This window comes from Lepidochelys kempii, chromosome 3, assembly GCF_965140265.1.
Source record: "Lepidochelys kempii isolate rLepKem1 chromosome 3, rLepKem1.hap2, whole genome shotgun sequence".
Lineage (NCBI taxonomy): Eukaryota > Metazoa > Chordata > Testudines > Cheloniidae > Lepidochelys > Lepidochelys kempii.
Window position 1 is genome coordinate 95,812,830 of NC_133258.1, and position 17,906 is coordinate 95,830,735.

The 17,906-nt window shown below is 41.1% G+C and overlaps 1 long non-coding RNA gene across 2 annotated transcripts; it reads right to left on the reverse strand.

Moving 5' to 3' along the window:
• Positions 1-658: 658 nt before the first annotated feature.
• Positions 659-17,874, reverse strand: LOC140908236 (uncharacterized). 2 transcript variants are annotated; one of them, XR_012157813.1, is made up of 4 exons: positions 17,705-17,874; positions 3,913-3,999; positions 3,600-3,716; positions 659-798 (listed from the first exon to the last, which is right to left on the reverse strand). It is a non-coding gene; the product is annotated as an uncharacterized lncRNA (long non-coding RNA). The 2 variants fall into 2 exon arrangements; XR_012157812.1 differs by lacking the exon at positions 659-798 and having other exon boundaries at positions 3,463-3,716.
• Positions 17,875-17,906: the final 32 nt, after the last annotated feature.

Genomic DNA, 17,906 nt, shown 5'->3' on the forward strand with positions numbered 1-17,906 from the left:
TAATCATACAGTAAACTGGTGCAGCTCCATTGACTTCAGCAAAGCTATGCTGATTTCACACTAGCTGAGGAGCGGGACCCCAAGTGGGATCTGGGCCTATAGTTGTTAAAGTATCACACATTCCCCCTTCCATGAACAACCTCACAGTACTGAGCCATCGTATCTAATAGATCACCTAAAGCTTGAGGATGAAGACTCTGGTCAACAGCTCTCTTCCTCAAGCACAATGACACTTTCTACCAGAAGGGTAAAGTTCACCCATGTAGGTGACAGAGCTTTCTTGGGGGGCCAGTCTGAGACTGTGGAACAAATTCTTACTGGAACTAAGGACCCTCACACACTTCACCAGCTTCCATTCCACATACAAGGTACACTTCTTTGACCTTGCCTTCTCCAACATGAACAAATAGCAGTGTGTTCATTTAAAACCAAAAGCCTCTATCAAACCAAACACACACAATTCTCCCCCTAAAAGAGGGGACGAGAAAGAGAGAGAACGAACCACACATGAGAGATGTTAGTCACATTGCTTTATGCGCTGCTGGAAGGCACTCGACCTCATTATGATGCGGGTAGTTTAAGAACCTATACAGAATAAAATATATTCTGTTACTGAAGTTTACCAGATCCCAGAAAGAACAAAAACAAGCGTATCATAAGGAAACTTTCCACTGACCTCACTGGGAGCTGGACTGTGCCCTTATTTGGTTTCCTTCCCAACCGGTGAAGAGGGCAAAGACAGCAAGGTATCTTCTCCCAGGAGACTGAAAGCATCATGTCTGCCTCTCCTTCAGAGTTCTGAAGTATATTTAAAAGCTTTTAAATTAAAATTCTCCCATACAACAGTATGTCATTTCCTGCTGAGCCAGGGTAGTTACAGATCCAGGATTAGAGATTCAGCTGGTGTAAATTGGGATAGCTCTATTGAAGTCAATGGAGTTTAGCCAGGTTACATCAGTTGAAGGCCTACCCCATAATGCTGTTCCCAAGTATAAATTTCACTCCACTTCTCGATCCACCACCTCCATTCTCAAGAACCTGTATATTCTAAAAAACAGAAAATACAATAATTTGGGGCATGAACTGTCTTTCAGTATGTGTGTTTACTATGCCTAATATAATGGGGCTCAAATACATGATGACGGGCTGCAGACACTAAGTAAATATTTATTCATGTCTGAATATTGGTGACATCAAAGCAAAATTTTCAGAAGCCTTCATGATCCGTTGCTAATTTTGAGTGCTCAGCAGCTGACCTTCCAATGATCTGCTGTACACCATCCATCTATCTCCTCGCTGGTCATCTGCTACTGTAATGACCCACCACCATTGCTTCTGTAATAATTTTCTCAAGGATTTTTTCCATTTCTACACCTAATGTGACCAAAGTACATAAATTTGCATCTGTTGATTTTGAACATCAGGATTTGATTCTCTCCAATAATACTTCTAACATAGGCATTCATCTTTTTTCTATCCAGGAGATACACAAGAATCTTTGCCAGCACCGCATTTCAAAAGCTTCAGTTTTCTTCTTGTCAAAAGCATTAAACTTCCCATGATTCACATCCATAAATTGCTAAGGAAAAAGTTAGGATTTTTTTACTAGTCGCATCTTCGTACATTTCAAAACACCACAATTTGTCCACGCTTTCAGGGAGGCCATAGTTGGGCATTACCACAATACAACTAATAAATAATTATATTTGATCAAAGCAATTCCTCCATATGTTATGAGATATTAACCATGGGAATTATTTAAAGTCTGAAAGATGCAATAAATTCACTCAAGTCTCCGTCTCCTTATATATAGGATAATCTGGAGATTAGAAGGGACTCCTAGTGAGTCATTCACCATCCATTCCACTGCTTCACAAAAGCTAAATAAAATTCATATCTCCATCTGGGGTACGCTATATGGTAGGTTCTTGGGAATCAGGGATAACAATTTTATTATTACATTGTAGAACTTTACACTAACTTTTTTATACAGCTATGAGTTGAGCATCTTGAACTTCATGTGATATTATTTACTGAGCACAGTCAATGTGCTCTGCAGTGTACGCTCAGATAAGACATGATCTTTGTTTCCAGGAGCTTACAACCTAATTTAGACACTTTAAAAAAAAAAAAATCATTGCTTCATCTAGACTCTTAGAAAGCTGGCTAACTAGCTAAACACTTGCTATTGCAGCCACACCCACAGCTCTGATACTTTAGCTAGACCTCTTAAAATCATCACAGTTGCATAAATACAGATATTAGGCATCAGACAATATAAAGCTGTGCACAATTGATATTTGCCCTGTGTTTTTTCTCGACAGAGTGCTAACAAAAATATAGCCTTCCCATTTTTGTCTTGGAGCCAGGGATTGTAAGTCTGTTGAGTGCAACTCTTTCCCTTATCTAAAGCTCTCAGTGATGGTCACTTGGGAACAGATGGGCAATGCCATGTCGGTTCCCAGACAGGAAATAGTGGCCCCAGAGGGAACAAGCAAGAAGGTCTCTGCTTAAATGGATCTGACAGCTTTGCTTAGAGAAAGATGTTTATCCCTGTTTATGAACGTGTCCTTTTTCGCCTTTATAATTCCCATGGTTAGTGGGCTTTTTTTGTTTTGTTTTTAAAACACACAGTGTGTCTAACTGTCTGGGAAGGGAGAATACTAGTCACACACTTTTGAAAGCATTGGGGATGAGTGAGAAACAATTTCATTAAAACAGCTCATTTGCAAAAGGTGTGATTCCTTTCCAAAACATTTCTATTAGCCTTTTTAATGTTTAATGACCTGATCCATTTCCGACTGGAGTCAATGGGAGCCTTTCCATTGACTTCAGAGGGAGCCAGATCAAGTCCTAATTTAAACAAAGATATTTTTGTATGAACCATCAAACTGGAAAACTAAAAATGCAAAACAAAAACCACCATCACCAATTTTTCCAGTACTTGAATACAATTTTTAACTGACTGTTATTAGTTTACTAGCCTGCTCCTCCAGATTGATGATCTTTGGTTGCTTTATTTTCTTCTCTGACAGATGATGTGAATCCTCTTATCAAGTAAAAAAATTCTATGGTGGGTTTTTTTGTTTTTTTTTTTTAGCTTTCAGAATTTACATTTGTAATGTCTGGTAGAAGTGAGCGAACTTTTAGCCAGAGTTTAATTTTAAAAAGGACATGCAGTATCTTTCTTGAAGATTTTCTTAATCACTTAGATTTATCCTGACTTTTAACTCTAGATAAGAAAATAAGATATCCCATCATGAGGATTTACTGTGGAGTTTTGTGCCAACCAGGAATGGCTCCCAGTATTTTAGTTATTAAAATTACATTTATTGGCAATTAGATCTATTTCCTGTATTAAATGAGGTTTCCACAAACACTTAAAGTCAAGAGAAGTCAAATAAGTAGCATGCCCTTGGAAATATTAAAGTACATGTTTTAAAGAATTGAGTATCTGGGTGAATTGAGTAAAATGTGTGCAAGCATTCATGTTTAATTTCTAACAAATAATAAAATAGTGCAAATCTCTCTGACAAAAATACTGTCCCATCTTTTGGGAGGCCAGGGAAGATTTAGACTTCAGAACTGGGCGAAATTACCTTTTTCAAGTAACATCTACAGTGTCAGATGGGGACAAAGTGCATATTCCACTGGCACTTCTGCTGGAACAGCTGCCCATCCACTCACTCACTGCTCTCCCAGCCACCATGTGGATCCTGAATGAATAGAAAGACATCAGCAGGGTCAGGGAGAAGGTATCACAGATACCATTTAATCCCATCCCCCTTCCAGGCAGAGATGAGGAGGGTTCCTTCCACCATGCAAACATTGGAGCAATGGAGGTGGGTGAAATTATTCAGCCCTGTGCATGGACTTCAGGATTTGTCCCATATTAAACCAAGCTGGGCTCACATTGAAATTCAGATCTGCTTCCAGATTTTGCAAACAGCCAACACGATAGGTGGTTTTGGATCCAGGGCTTCGGTTTGGGCCTAATCTCTAATATTAAAGGAAAAACAAGAAAAGTTAAAAATCAGAAGTAAAGCAGAGCAGGCAGCACAGCTGGGAGCAACTCCCTGGGCCATGGCACAACCATTGGGCCAGGCCAAACTTGAGTAGCACTGCAACCCCATGTACCAGGTCGCAACACCTGTCAGTAAAATTTGGCCCAGCTGCCACATACTGAAATGTAGTGGAGCAGCAGGCAGGCCAAATTTAAGTGAATAGTGTTGTGACCTGGTGTATGGGGTCACAAGTAGTTCTGTGACCCCATGTGCCAGGTCGCAATGCCACTCACTCAAATTTGGAGTGTAGGATTTCATGAGCCAGGGGTTTCAGGCTGTTGGGAGAGGGGCACCTCAGAAAGGAAAAGGAGGATCAAGCAGGAAGAACAGGGGGCAAATCTATGCCCTCTACTTTAAATGTGCTCCACAGCTCCAAACTATGAATTAGAAGGAAAAAATAAAAATAGATTCCAGAATCCACAGGGCCTATCTGGACCCACTCACCTTCCAATCTAATCCAGTCTTGCCCAGTCATGAAAGAATCATGTCAGCCTGACTGGCCTATACACTATATTACACACCCAAAAACTGGGATAAAAGATTATTATTAAAGTTGCAAAGTAAAGCACTCAAAAGTTAAATGCCATAATTAAGGTTTCCTTAATTTTTTGTGTATAAATCAGAGATTATAAAATGAGTGCGCAAACCCATAATAATTCTAGATCTGCTGCATACAAACATCCACTATACAGCGTATTAATTAATATCTGCACTTACTGGATAGTTACACGGATAAAGAAAATGATGTGATGTACATATACAGTGCTTTGTTCATTCATAGAATATCAGTTATATTCTATAACTATTATTTGTATTATGGTACATAAGAACAGCCATACTGGGTCAGACCAATGGTCCATCTAGCCCAGTATTCTGTCTTCTGACAGTGACCGGTGCTAGATGCTTCAGACAGAGTGAACAGACCAGGGTAACTGAGTGATCTACCAAGGTTGTGTAGTCAGAGGTTTTAGGCACACCCAGAGCATGGGATTGCATCCCTGACAATCTTGGCTCATAGCCATTGAAGGACCTATTCTCCAGGAATTTATCTAATTCTTTTTTGAACCCAGTTATATTTTTGGCCTTCATAACCTCCCATGGCAATGAGTTCCACAAGTTGACTGTGCACTATGTGAAGAATTATGTGAAGAATAGTTGCTTTTGTTTGTTTTAAACATGCTGCCTATTAATTTCATTGGGTGAAATTCCCTAGTTCTTGTGTTATGGGGGAGGACGGTAAATAAAAACTTCCATCTTCACTTTCTCCACACCAGTCATGATTTTATAGAACACCCTCCTTAGTTGTCTCTCTTCTAAAATGACCAGTCCCAGTCTTTTTAATCTCTCCTCATACGGAAGCTGTTCTATAACCCCTAATCATTTTTGTTGTCCTTCTCTGTACCTTTTCCATTTCTAAAAAAAAAAAAAAAAATCTTTTTAGAGATGAGGCAACCAGGACTGGATGCAGTATTCAAGGTGTGGTTATGCCATGGATTTATAAAATGACATGATGATATTTTCTGTTTTATTATCTATCACTTTCATAACGGTTCCTAACATTGTTAGTTTTGTTGACTGCCACTGCACACAGAGCAGGTATTTTCAGGGAACTCTCCATAGCAACTCCAAGGTCTTAATAAGAAAAGGAGGACTTGTGGCACCTTAGAGACTAAGCTACAGCTCACGAAAGCTTCTACTCAAATAAATGGGTTAGTCTCGAAGGTGCCACAAGTCCTCCTTTTCTTTTTGCGGATACCGACTAACACGGCTGCTACTCTGAAATCTAAGATCTTTCTTGTGTGCTAACAGACAATTTAGACACCATCATTTTGTACGTATAGTTGGGATTATTTTTTCCAATGTGCATTACTTTCCACTTATCTACAATGAATTTCACCCAGCTTTGTGAGATCCCTTTTTAACTCTTCACAGTCAGATTTTGACTCAACTATCTTGAGTAATTTTGTATCATCTTCAAATTTTGCCACGTTCACTTTTGACCCCTTTTTTCCAGATCATTTATGAATATGTTGAACAGCACGTCCCAGTACAGATACTATTAAGCTTTCTCCATTGTGAAAGCTAATAATTTATTCTCACCCTTTTGCCCTGAGATCAGTTACTGGGCTAAAAGATAGATAGGAGACACTTTCCTCTTATCCCATGACTGATTACTTTGCTTAAGAGCCTATGTGAGGAACCTTGTCAAATGCTTTCTGAAAACCCAAGTGTACTACATCAACTGGAACACCCTTGTCCACATGCTTGTTGACTCTCTCAAAGAATTCTAATACATTGCTGATAGATTTCTAATAGGCGGCCCTTTACAAAAGCCATGTTGACTTTTCCCGAGTATGTCGTGTTCATCTGTGTCTGATAATTTTGTTCTTTACTCCAGTTTTAACCAATTTGCCTGGGACTGAAGTTAATCTTACTGGCCTATAATTGCCAGGATCTCCTCTGGAGCCTTTTTAAAAAATAGGCATTACAGTAAATACCCTCCAGTCATCTGATACAGAGGCCCATTTAAGCAATAGTTTACATACAACAGCTGTTAGTTCTGCAATTTCATATTTGAATTCCTTCAGAACTCTTGTGTGAATACTGTCTGGTTCTGGTGACTCAATAACTGTTTAATTTATCAGTTTATTCCAAAATCTCTTCTATTGAAACCTCTGTCTGGGACAGTTCCCCAGATCTGTCACATAAAAAGAATGGCTCAAGGGATTCCCCCTCACATTCCCTGCAGTAAAGATTAATGCAAAGAATTCATGTCGCTTCTCCACAACAGCCTTGTCTGTCTTGAGGGCTCCTGCAATACCTTGGTCATCCAGCAGCCCCACTATTTTGCAGTCTTTCTGCTTCTGATGTCCGTTAAAAAGTGTTGCTGTTAGTTTTTGTGCCCTTAGCCACTTGCTCCTCAAATTTATTTTGGCCTGCCTTATTATATGTTTACATTTGACTTGCCAGAGTTTATGCTCCTATTTTCCTCATTATGATTTGACTTCAGTTGTTAAAGGATGCTTTTTTGACTCTAGCTACTTCTTTTATTCTGCTGCTTAGCCATGGTGCCTTTTTTATTTTAAAATGTGGAGTATATATTTAGTTTGAGCCTCTACTTTCTTTCACATAGTGCCACTCCTCCACAGCACAACCTACTCTGTCATGCCTATATATTTTGTACCCCAGTGTTACTGCATCCCATTCATGATATCCTCATTCAATGATGCCTATCAATATAATCATTTTAATGCCAGGCACTCTAGTTCACCTGCCTTAGTGTTTAGACTGCAAGTATTGTGTATAAGCTTTTGTACATTTTTGTCAATATTCACGTGTTCTTTTAAAAATGGAACTCTTATGTTTTACCTTTCCTCACAAGTGCCTACCTGTACTTTACCAACTTCTTTCCTGTCCTCTTTACTAGCATATAGAGTTCCCCCCTCAATAAATTCATCCCTATAGGATATGTCTGCCCAAACTCTGCTTCTCTGCACCTTTCAGCTTTCCCCCAGCCCTTAGTTTAAAAACTCCTCTATGACTGGTTTAATTTTACATGTCAGCAGTCTGCTTCCTTTTTGGTTTAGGTGGAGCCCATCCTTCCTGTACAGGCTCCTCCTTTCCCAAAAGGTTCCCCAGTTACTACTAAGCCTAAGAACTTCCTCCCCTACACACTTTGTCTCATCAACACATTGAGACCCTGCAGTTCTGCCTGTCCTCCTGACCTTGCACATGGAACTGGAAACATTTCAGAGAAGCACCTTGAGGTCCCTACTGAGATAAAGGCCCCATTCTGCCAGGCACTGTACATGCAAAAAACTAGGAGGCAGTCTATCCTCAAAGAGTTCACAGTCTAAACAGAAAGACTGGGAGAAAGGAATTATTATTCTCCCCAATTTACAAATGGGGCACTGACATTTAGTGACTTACCCAAGGTCACGCAGAAAGTCTGTGGCTGAGCCAGGATCTGAATCTAGATCTCCTGAGTTCCAGTGCAGTGTATTAACCTTTTTCCTCCCATTTACAACATTTCTTTAACATTATTTTAAAGCTAAAAGCACACACTCGCTATAGTGACTATTTATATGCAGTTTCAAAGATGAAGCCAGCTCTTCCTTGTACAAGTAGTCCCCACTGATTTTAGTGGGACATGAGTGTGGTCAATCATGCAATGGTTTGCAGGACCACGTCCCCAACTGTGACAACAAACACTGTTTGAGTGCAAAGAAAGCCTTGTAAAATGTTTAAAGTGTGAAAAAAGCAGCTGATGTGGTATGCCTACGCTGTTCATAATCCCACTTGAATTATTTCTTTGTTTCCTTGTGCTCCTCCTGACTGACTGTTGTCTCATCTTATACACAGATTGTAAGCTCTTTGGAGCAGGGATGTCTCTGTTATATCTCTGTAGAATGCCTAGCACAATGGAACCCTGACCTCAGATGCTACTGCAACACAAATAAAAAAATGCACATTCCCTGCACATTCTGACAACTTGTGGATTTGCATAGAGTTAAGGTAATGTAGTACCATGCCTCAGTTCTGGAGTCCAAATCATTCAGGCCCTCAGAAAAGATGGAACAATATTTGCATGTTTGTCTTATGACTTACATATTCATACACGACAGCTGCATAAGGGCTCTGTGAAAGCTTGTCTCTCTTACCAATGGAAGATGGTTCAATAAAAGATATTACCTCTCCCATCTTGTCTCTAGAATCCTGGAACCAGCACAACTACAATAATGCATACATATTCTCTCACACTCACAAAACTCTTGTGATTAGGGTAGGGATTAAAATTGAATCTGGATCTAAACTGTGCTCAATTTTGCAGACTCATAACCTGACTGATGTTGCAAAACCAAACCTTAAATTGCTTCAGTTTGTCCAGGACAGAAACTGGAGACACTCAAAAACTTTTATCTGAATGCAAACTTTGATGGTTTGGCTTAAATTGTAACTGATTTTGTTTACAAAATCTCACACCTGATCAACTAAATCTGCAAAACCAAAAATTGGCTCTCACTTCATCTTCACTAAAAAATGGCCAAAAATAATTCTATCAAGCTTTCCTGAAAAATCCACTTTTGGGCTGAAAATCCCAGCTGAAAGGTTAGTTTCCCTTTTTCCCCAAAGTTATATGCATCTAAAAATAGGGATTTATTGTACAAAATTCCTTAGCCATAACTCCAGTCCTGCAGTAATGACATTACAATAACGCAGGGACCAGATTTTCAAACTTTTAAAGAATTTTTAAAATGATAAAACTATTTCAGTGCAATGAATTAATTGAGTTACTCTAGATTTATACAAGTGTAACAGAGCAGTTGTTAAAACTGAATAAGATCTTATGATGCTTTAACCTCTAAATAACTGTTTAATAGCTTGTTATTTTAGCCCGTGTTTTTATAGAGATCATTTATTATAAACATCAGTTCTTACATAAGAGTTAAAATATACCACCCAATGTGATTTCTTAAAAAAAAAAACCCACCAAAAACAAAAAAAAAACCACACCTAATGCCAGATCAGAGGAATGTAGTCACTGTACAATTAATATTGACATCAGTCCATATATTGCAGCCATGGAACATTCCTTTCAAATTGCCACTTCTATTTGGGCCAGTATTAAATTGATTGCTAACTACTCAAGGGGGAGAGGGCAAGGAGAGAGAGAGAGATTTCGCTAAATGGGGAGGCGGGGGGTGTATAGGAAATGGATACTATACCTTTAATAGCTTGTGAAGCATCAAGTGGTACTCTGTATTTATAACCCTGCTACAGAAGTAGTATATGTAGCTATTTGTTGTATCTAATTAGTAAACATGATTATTTGGCCCTCACTGTGCCTATGTTGTTCCTTCATATTAGGTTTATTATCCAAAGAGCCAAAAATACAGGAGTCTTTCCATTGGCTTCAATGGGTTGTGACTAAGGCCTGTGGTAAGTACATCGAATATTGTGAAATATAGTCACGGTGATTATGAAAAGTTGTGCGCAAACACAAGCAAACCCAACTACAATGTTGTATTTAATCTCAGAAACCAGGAACACAACCTTTACCGTTCCACTGCTTCTAATCTCTGTAACATCCAACTTTGCAACAGTTGGAGGGTGAGAAACATTCTCCTTTTGAGGCTTTTAAAGCAAAGCAGCAGGAGCCATTACCCTGGATCAGTTTCCCTTCCCATCTACCGTGAGGCTGATCCAACTTTCATTGAAGTTATTGGAAAGATTCCCATTGACTTGAAAGGGAGATGGATTGGGGCCCCTGGGCTGAAATCCAAGTGCATTCCCATTCAAGCAGTGTTTCTGGTCTCCAGCAGCCTGGAACTTGGAATTCCCAATTCATTTCCAAACCTAGGGGCTCAAGCAAAAGGAGTGCAAAGTGCCAGAGCCATGCCAATGTATCAGCTAGAATCATTGTGTGTGCAAGAGTTAATTATATTAATTTGGGTGCCCTGCTTTAAGGGATTCAGCTACAGCAGCAAGCAAGAGAAAATGAGTGTAGGTTGATAGGGAGAACTGCAATTATGCAAGGCTGTGAGAAATCTGGGGTTGGCTAGAAATAGTTAGATGACATAATCCTCCTGGATCTGTGAAAAGACTGCAAGGACCTGCTACAACCTTTGAAAAATGACTTGGTCGAGTTGCTCCTGGATTTGCAGTGTATGGCTGCCCGGGCGTACCGCTATGTGTAACACAAACAAACCCCCCTCCAGCAGCATGTTTATCTCGTGGCACAGAATGCCATATGCCCACAGATCAAAGACTGTGGGAACAGATGCTGTTAGCAGAGCAGCAGCTGCACTCAGATCCTGTCCACACCCTTCCTGTTTGCAGTGGCCTACCCTGGGGCTATTATGTTCCCAACAGGGCGATGATTATCCCCCCTCCGTTCCCTCCTTCCCAGCCGCCGCTGCCATTCTCTAGGGAGGGTGTACCAGCACTTGCCTTGCCGCCTGCTTTCAATTGCTCATTGTTTCTTTCGTAAGGTGCAGATAGTGGGCTAGACACTCCTTGGCTGGTATTCTGATAAGGCTCTAGAAAGTGTTCTCATTTATTATACAGAAGCTTGTTGGGAAGAATGAGCCAAAATGCTAACAAAATAGGGCTGGTGTTTTTAAATTTAAAGGAAGGAGCTCTTGTCTTTCCAAACTTGAAAACCAAGAGTCAGTGGGCCAGATTCTGATTTCCTCACCACTGATGTACATCTAGAGTAACTCCACTACAATTTGTAAAGTTACTGCATGTGTGCTCCAGTGAAAGAGAGATCAGATTCTGGCCCACTGCATGAAAAAGTCTCTTCTTCACTGTCCCACAATTCAAGACGTTTCTTAAATCATTTAGAACATGATTGGTTTAAGCACTAGCAAATGATATAACGAATAATCATACAGTGACAGGGAAAGGAACTAATGGAAAGACTCCCATTGGGTTTAATGGGCATTGGATGCTCTAACTGCAGAGCTGGTTGTAAAAGGGATCCCTTTTCTGCTCGCTCTATCTAATAGGTCTCTCTCTATCTGTAAGACACCTGGAACCAATTCAAGGTACCAAGAAGAAATGCTCCTGATTCTGCTCTCATATCAGGGAGAATCATGAGTAATGCCACTGAGGTCAATACAGGAGTTTACTCTAAGTAAAATCAGTCCTCAAAAATCTGTTATTCAGATTTCCATTGTTTTAAGGCAAGAAGGGTCTTCCTGGCAAGGATGCTTTGGCAGTATCTAGAGTAAGACATGAGTTCTACTGAAGGCAGGGAGTTCCCCATCCCTCCTTTAGTTTGAGCACAGATTACTTTGGAAGAGTCATTGTTTTCTATTACTTAAGTAGTAATTTGAAAAAGCCATCTCTTACAGCTTGTGTTTGTGTGTTGCACAACAAAACTAACACTTTTGGTATCATGTACAGTCACAACTGGGACAGAGATGACAAGGTACCATTACGCAAAAAATGTAACTCATAGGAATCTGCGTCAGATCCTCAGCTGGTCTAACTTGGCTTAACCAGGCCAGGATTTGTTTATTTTAATAATGTTTCATATATTAATGACTGGGGGGAAAAGAGTGAACAACCAGATGGCAAAACCTGTCTTTAATATAAAATTTAGTTTAGTCCGGACTGAGAAAGATTGTGAGGAACTTCAGAGGGATCTAACCAAGGTAAATAAATAGGCAACATGATGGCAGAGAAGATTCAGTGTTGACAAACTCAAGCTAATCCACGGTGGCAGGGATAATCCAATCTATTTATAAACAGTGCTGGGTTCCGAATAACCGGGGGAGGACAGGACGATAAGACCCATGTTATTAGAGAACTCTGTGCAGAATTTTCTGCACAATAGTGTTGTGACCACCAAAAAAGTAAATAAAATATTAGTTTGATAAAGAATGGAATAAAAATGGCATATTTTCAGTATGAGTTATGTAAATTAATGATCTGGAAAAAAGGGGGAAACACTGAGGTGGCAAAACTTGCAGATGATGCAAAACTACTCAAGACAGTTAAGTCCAAAGCAACTGCGAAGAGTTACAAAGGGACCTCTCAAAGCCAGATGACTGGGCAACAAAATGGCAGATGAAATTCAATGTTGATAAATGCAAAGTAATGTGCATTGGAAAACAATCCCAACTATACCTATAAAATGATCGGGTCTAAATTAGCTGTTACCACTCATGAAAGATCTTGACATCATTGTGGATAGTTCTCGGGAAAACATCCACTCAATGTGCAGCGGCAGTCAAAAACAAGCAAAACAGAATGTTGGGAATCATTAAGAAGGATAGATAATAAGACAGAAAATACATTGCCTCTATATAAATCCATGGTATGCCCACACCTTGAATACTGCGTGAAGATGTGGTTGCCCCATCTCAAAAAAGATATATTGGACTTGGAAAAGGTTCAAAAAAAAGGGCAACAAAACTTATTAGGGGTATGCAGTGGCTGCCATATGAGGAGAGATTAATAAAACTGGCACTTTTCAGCTTGGAAAAAGAAAGACATGGGGACATGATTGAGGTCTATAAAATCATGACTGGCATGGAGATGGTACGGTATGTCTTCTTGTGTATCCCTTCCCTAACTGTTTCTAATATTGTTCACTTTTTTGGCTGCCACTGCACATTAAGCAGATGTTTTCAGAGAACTTTTCATAATGACTCCAAGATCTTGTTCTTCAGTGGTAACAGCTAAATTAGACCTCTTCATTTTGTATGTATAGTTAGGATTGTTTTCCCAGGTGCATTAATCAACACTAAATTTCATCTGCCATTGTGTTGCCCTAGTAACCCAGTTTTGAGAGATCCCTTTGCAACTCTTCCCAGTCAGCTTTGGTCTTAACTATCTTGAGTAATTTAGTATCGTCTGCAAACTTTGCCACCTCACTGTTTACCCCTTTTTCCAGATCATTAATTTACAAAACTCATACTGAAATGATACCATTTTTATTCCATTCCTTATATCAAACTAATATTTTACTTACTTTTTTGACAGTCACCACACCATTGTGCGGAATTTTCTGCACAGAGTTGTCTCTAATAATATGGGTCTCCTCCTCCCGCGCCTGAGTTATTTGGAACCCAGCACTGTTTATAACTATATACCTTTATAAAGTTTTAGTTTAATTAGTTTGGACAGAAGAGAAATAAGTGATAGGATACAAGCACACAAGATAATAGATGACCTAGAGAAGGAAGATTGGCCACTTTTATTCACCCTTGTCATACAAGGAAAAGAGGACATTCAGTAAAATTGAAGGGCAATCATTTGAAAATGTTAAAAATAATATTTTTTCTTTCCAAAGTTACCCTATGGCACTCATTGCCACAAGACAGCCTTTATATGGGTGACAGGTTTCAGAGTAACAGCCGTGTTAGTCTGTATTCGCAAAAAGAAAAAGGAGTACTTGTGGCACCTTAGATACTAACCAATTTATTTGAGCATAAGCTTTTGTGAGCTACAGCTCACTTCATCAGATGCATACTGTAGAAACTGCAGAAGACATTATATACACAGAGACCATGAAACAATATCTCCTCCCACCCCACTCTCCTGCTGGTAATAGCTTATCCAAAGCGACCACTCTCCTTACAATGTGTATGATAATCAAGGTGGGCCATTTCCAGCATAAATCCAAGTTTAACCAGAATGTCTGGGGGGGGGAGGGGGGTAGGAAAAAACAAGGGGAAATAGGCTACCTTGCATAATGACTTAGCCACTCCCAATCTCTATTTAAGCCTAAATTAATCGTATCCAATTTGCAAATGAATTCCAATTCAGCAGTTTCTCACTGGAGTCTGGATTTAAAAAGTTTTTTTGTTGTAAGATAGCGACCTTCATGTCTGTAATTGCGTGACCAGAGAGATTGAAGTGTTCTCCGACTGGTTTATGAATGTTATAATTCTTGACATCTGATTTGTGTCCATTTATTCTTTTGCGTAGAGACTGTCCAGTTTGACCAACGTACATGGCAGAGGGGCATTGCTGGCACATGATGGCATATATCACACTGGTGGATGTGCAGGTGAACGAGCCTCTGATAGTGTGGCTGATGTTATTAGGCCCTGTGATGGTGTCCCCTGAATAGATATGTGGGCACAGTTGGCAACGTGTTTTGTTGTAAGGATAGGTTCCTAGGTTAGTGGTTCTGTTGTGTGGTATGCGGTTGTTGGTGAGTATTTGCTTCAGGTTGGGGGGCTGTCTGTAGGCAAGGACTGGCCTGTCTCCCAAGATTTGTGAGAGTATTGGGTCATCCTTCAGGATAGGTTGTAGATCCTTAATAATGCGTTGGAGGGGTTTTAGTTGGGGGCTGAAGGTGACGGCTAGTGGCGTTCTGTTATTTTCTTTGTTAGGCCTGTCCTGTAGTAGGTGACTTCTGGGAACTCTTCTGGCTCTATCAATCTGTTTCTTCACTTCCGCAGGTGGGTATTGTAGTTGTAAGAAAGCTTGATAGAGAGCTCGTAGGTGTTTGTCTCTGTCTGAGGGGTTGGAGCAAATGCGGTTGTATCGCAAAGCTTGGCTGTAGACGATGGATCGTATGGTGTGGTCAGGTGAAAGCTGGAGGCATGTAGGTAGGAATAGCGGTCAGTAGGTTTCCGGTATAGGGTGGTGTTTATGTGACCATTGTTTATTAGCACTGTAGTGTCCAGGAAGTGGATCTCTTGTGTGGACTGGACCAGGCTGAGGTTGATGGTGGGATGGAAATTGTTGTAATCATGGTGGAATTCCTCAAGGGCTTCTTTTCCATGGGTCCAGATGATGAAGATGTCATCAGTATAGCGCAAGTAGAGTAGGGGCGTTAGGGGACGAGAGTTGAGGAAGCGTTGTTCTAAAATCAGCCATAAAAATGTTGGCATACTATGGGGCCATGCGGGTACCCATAGCAGTGCCGCTGATCTGAAGGTATACATTGTCCCCAAATGTAAAATAGTTATGGGTAAGGACAAAGTCACAAAGTTCAGCCACCACGTTAGCCGTGACATTAATCGGGGATAGTGTTCTTGACGGCTTGTAGTCCATCTTTGTGTGGAATGTTGGTGTAGAGGGCTTCTACATCCATAGTGGCCAGGATGGTGTTATCAGGAAGATCACCGATGGATTGTAGTTTCCTCAGGAAGTCAGTGGCGTCTCGAAGGTAGCTGGGATTGCTGGTAGCGTAGGGCCTGAGGAGGGAGTCTACATAGCCAGACAATCCTGCTGTCAGGGTACCAATGCCTGAGATGATGGGGTGCCCAGGATTTCCAGGTTTATGGATCTTGGGTAGTAGATAGAATATCCCAGGTCGGGGTTCCAGGGGTGTGTCGGTGCGGATTTGATCTTGTGCTTTTTCAGGAAGTTTCTTGAGCAAATGCTGTAGTTGCTTTTGGCAACTCTCAGTGGGATCATAGGGTAATGGCTTGTAGAAAGTGGTGTTGGAGAGCTGCCGAGCAACCTCTTGTTCATATTCCGACCTATTCATGACGACAACAGCACCTCCTTTGTCAGCCTTTTTGATTATGATGTCAGAGTTGTTTCTGAGGCTGGGGATGGCATTGTGTTCTGCACGGCTGAGGTTATGAGGCAAGTGATGCTGCTTTTCCACAATTTCAGCCCGTGCACGTCGGCGGAAGCACTCTATGTAGAAGTCCAGTCTGTTGTTTCGACCTTCAGGAGGAATCCACCTAGAATCCTTCTTTTTGTAATGTTGGTAGGGAGGCCTCTGTAGATTAGTATGTTGTTCAGAGGTATTTTGGAAATATTCCTTGAGTTGGAGACGTCGAAAATAGGATTCAAAGTCACCACAGAACTGTATCATGTTCGTGGGGGTGGAGAGGCAGAAGGAGAGGCCCTGAGATAGGACAGCTGCTTCTGCTTCCCAGAAGTCACCTACTACAGGACAGGCCTAACAAAGAAAATAACAGAACGCCACTAGCCGTCACCTTCAGCCCCCAACTAAAACCCCTCCAACGCATTATTAAGGATCTACAACCTATCCTGAAGGATGACCCAATACTCTCACAAATCTTGGGAGACAGGCCAGTCCTTGCCTACAGACAGCCCCCCAACCTGAAGCAAATACTCACCAGCAACCACATACCACACAACAAAACCACTAACCTAGGAACCTATCCTTGCAACAAAACACGTTGCCAACTGTGCCCACATATCTATTCAGGGGACACCATCACAGGGCCTAATAACATCAGCCACACTATCAGAGGCTCGTTCACCTGCACATCCACCAGTGTGATATATGCCATCATGTGCCAGCAATGCCCCTCTGCCATGTACGTTGGTCAAACTGGACAGTCTCTACGCAAAAGAATAAATGGACACAAATCAGATGTCAAGAATTATAACATTCATAAACCAGTCGGAGAACACTTCAATCTCTCTGGTCACGCAATTACAGACATGAAGGTCGCTATCTTACAACAAAAAAACTTTTTAAATCCAGACTCCAGCGAGAAACTGCTGAATTGGAATTCATTTGCAAATTGGATACGATTAATTTAGGCTTAAATAGAGATTGGGAGTGGCTAAGTCATTATGCAAGGTAGCCTGTTTCCCCTTGTTTTTTCCTACCCCCCTCGCCCCCCAGACGTTCTGGTTAAACTTGGATTTATGCTGGAAATGGCCCACCTTGATTATCATACACATTGTAAGGAGACTGGTCGCTTTGGATAAGCTATTACCAGCAGGAGAGTGGGGTGGGAGGAGGTATTGTTTCATGGTCTCTGTGTATATAATGTCTTCTGCAGTTTCCACAGTATACATCCGATGAAGTGAGCTGTAGCTCACGAAAGCTTATGCTCAAATAAATTGGTTAGTCTCTAAGGTGCCACAAGTCCTCCTTTTCTTTTTATATGGATGACAGCTTCCAGAGTTACAGTAGATGAAATGTTTTTAAAGGGATATAAAGCCTCACGTTTCAGGACATAAATCAACCACTGAATGATGGAGATTAGAAGTAACACTTCCATCGTGGATTGGTTACTCCATAATATTCATTATGGGGGTTTCTCCCACCCTGCCTAGCTTTCTTCTAAAGCATCTGGTACTGGCCTACCACCAGAGCCCCCAGTCCTCTGCTCTAGTCTACCAATTCTGCTCTCATGTGCCGAGTACTACACCTTTCATAATGCATGTTCTAGCCATACCTCAACATCACAATTCCAGAGATTCCTTCCTCCGTACAGGAGTTTCCAGCTACACTGGCACCTAGAACGGGGGTGGGCAAACTGTGCTCTGCGGGCCGGACGCGGCCAAGGGAACTGCCCCCGCCACGGGCACCGCGCCGCTCCGGGAACCGGCCACACCGCGTCCCTGCAGCCCCTGGGGGGGGGGGGGGGGGGGGGGGGG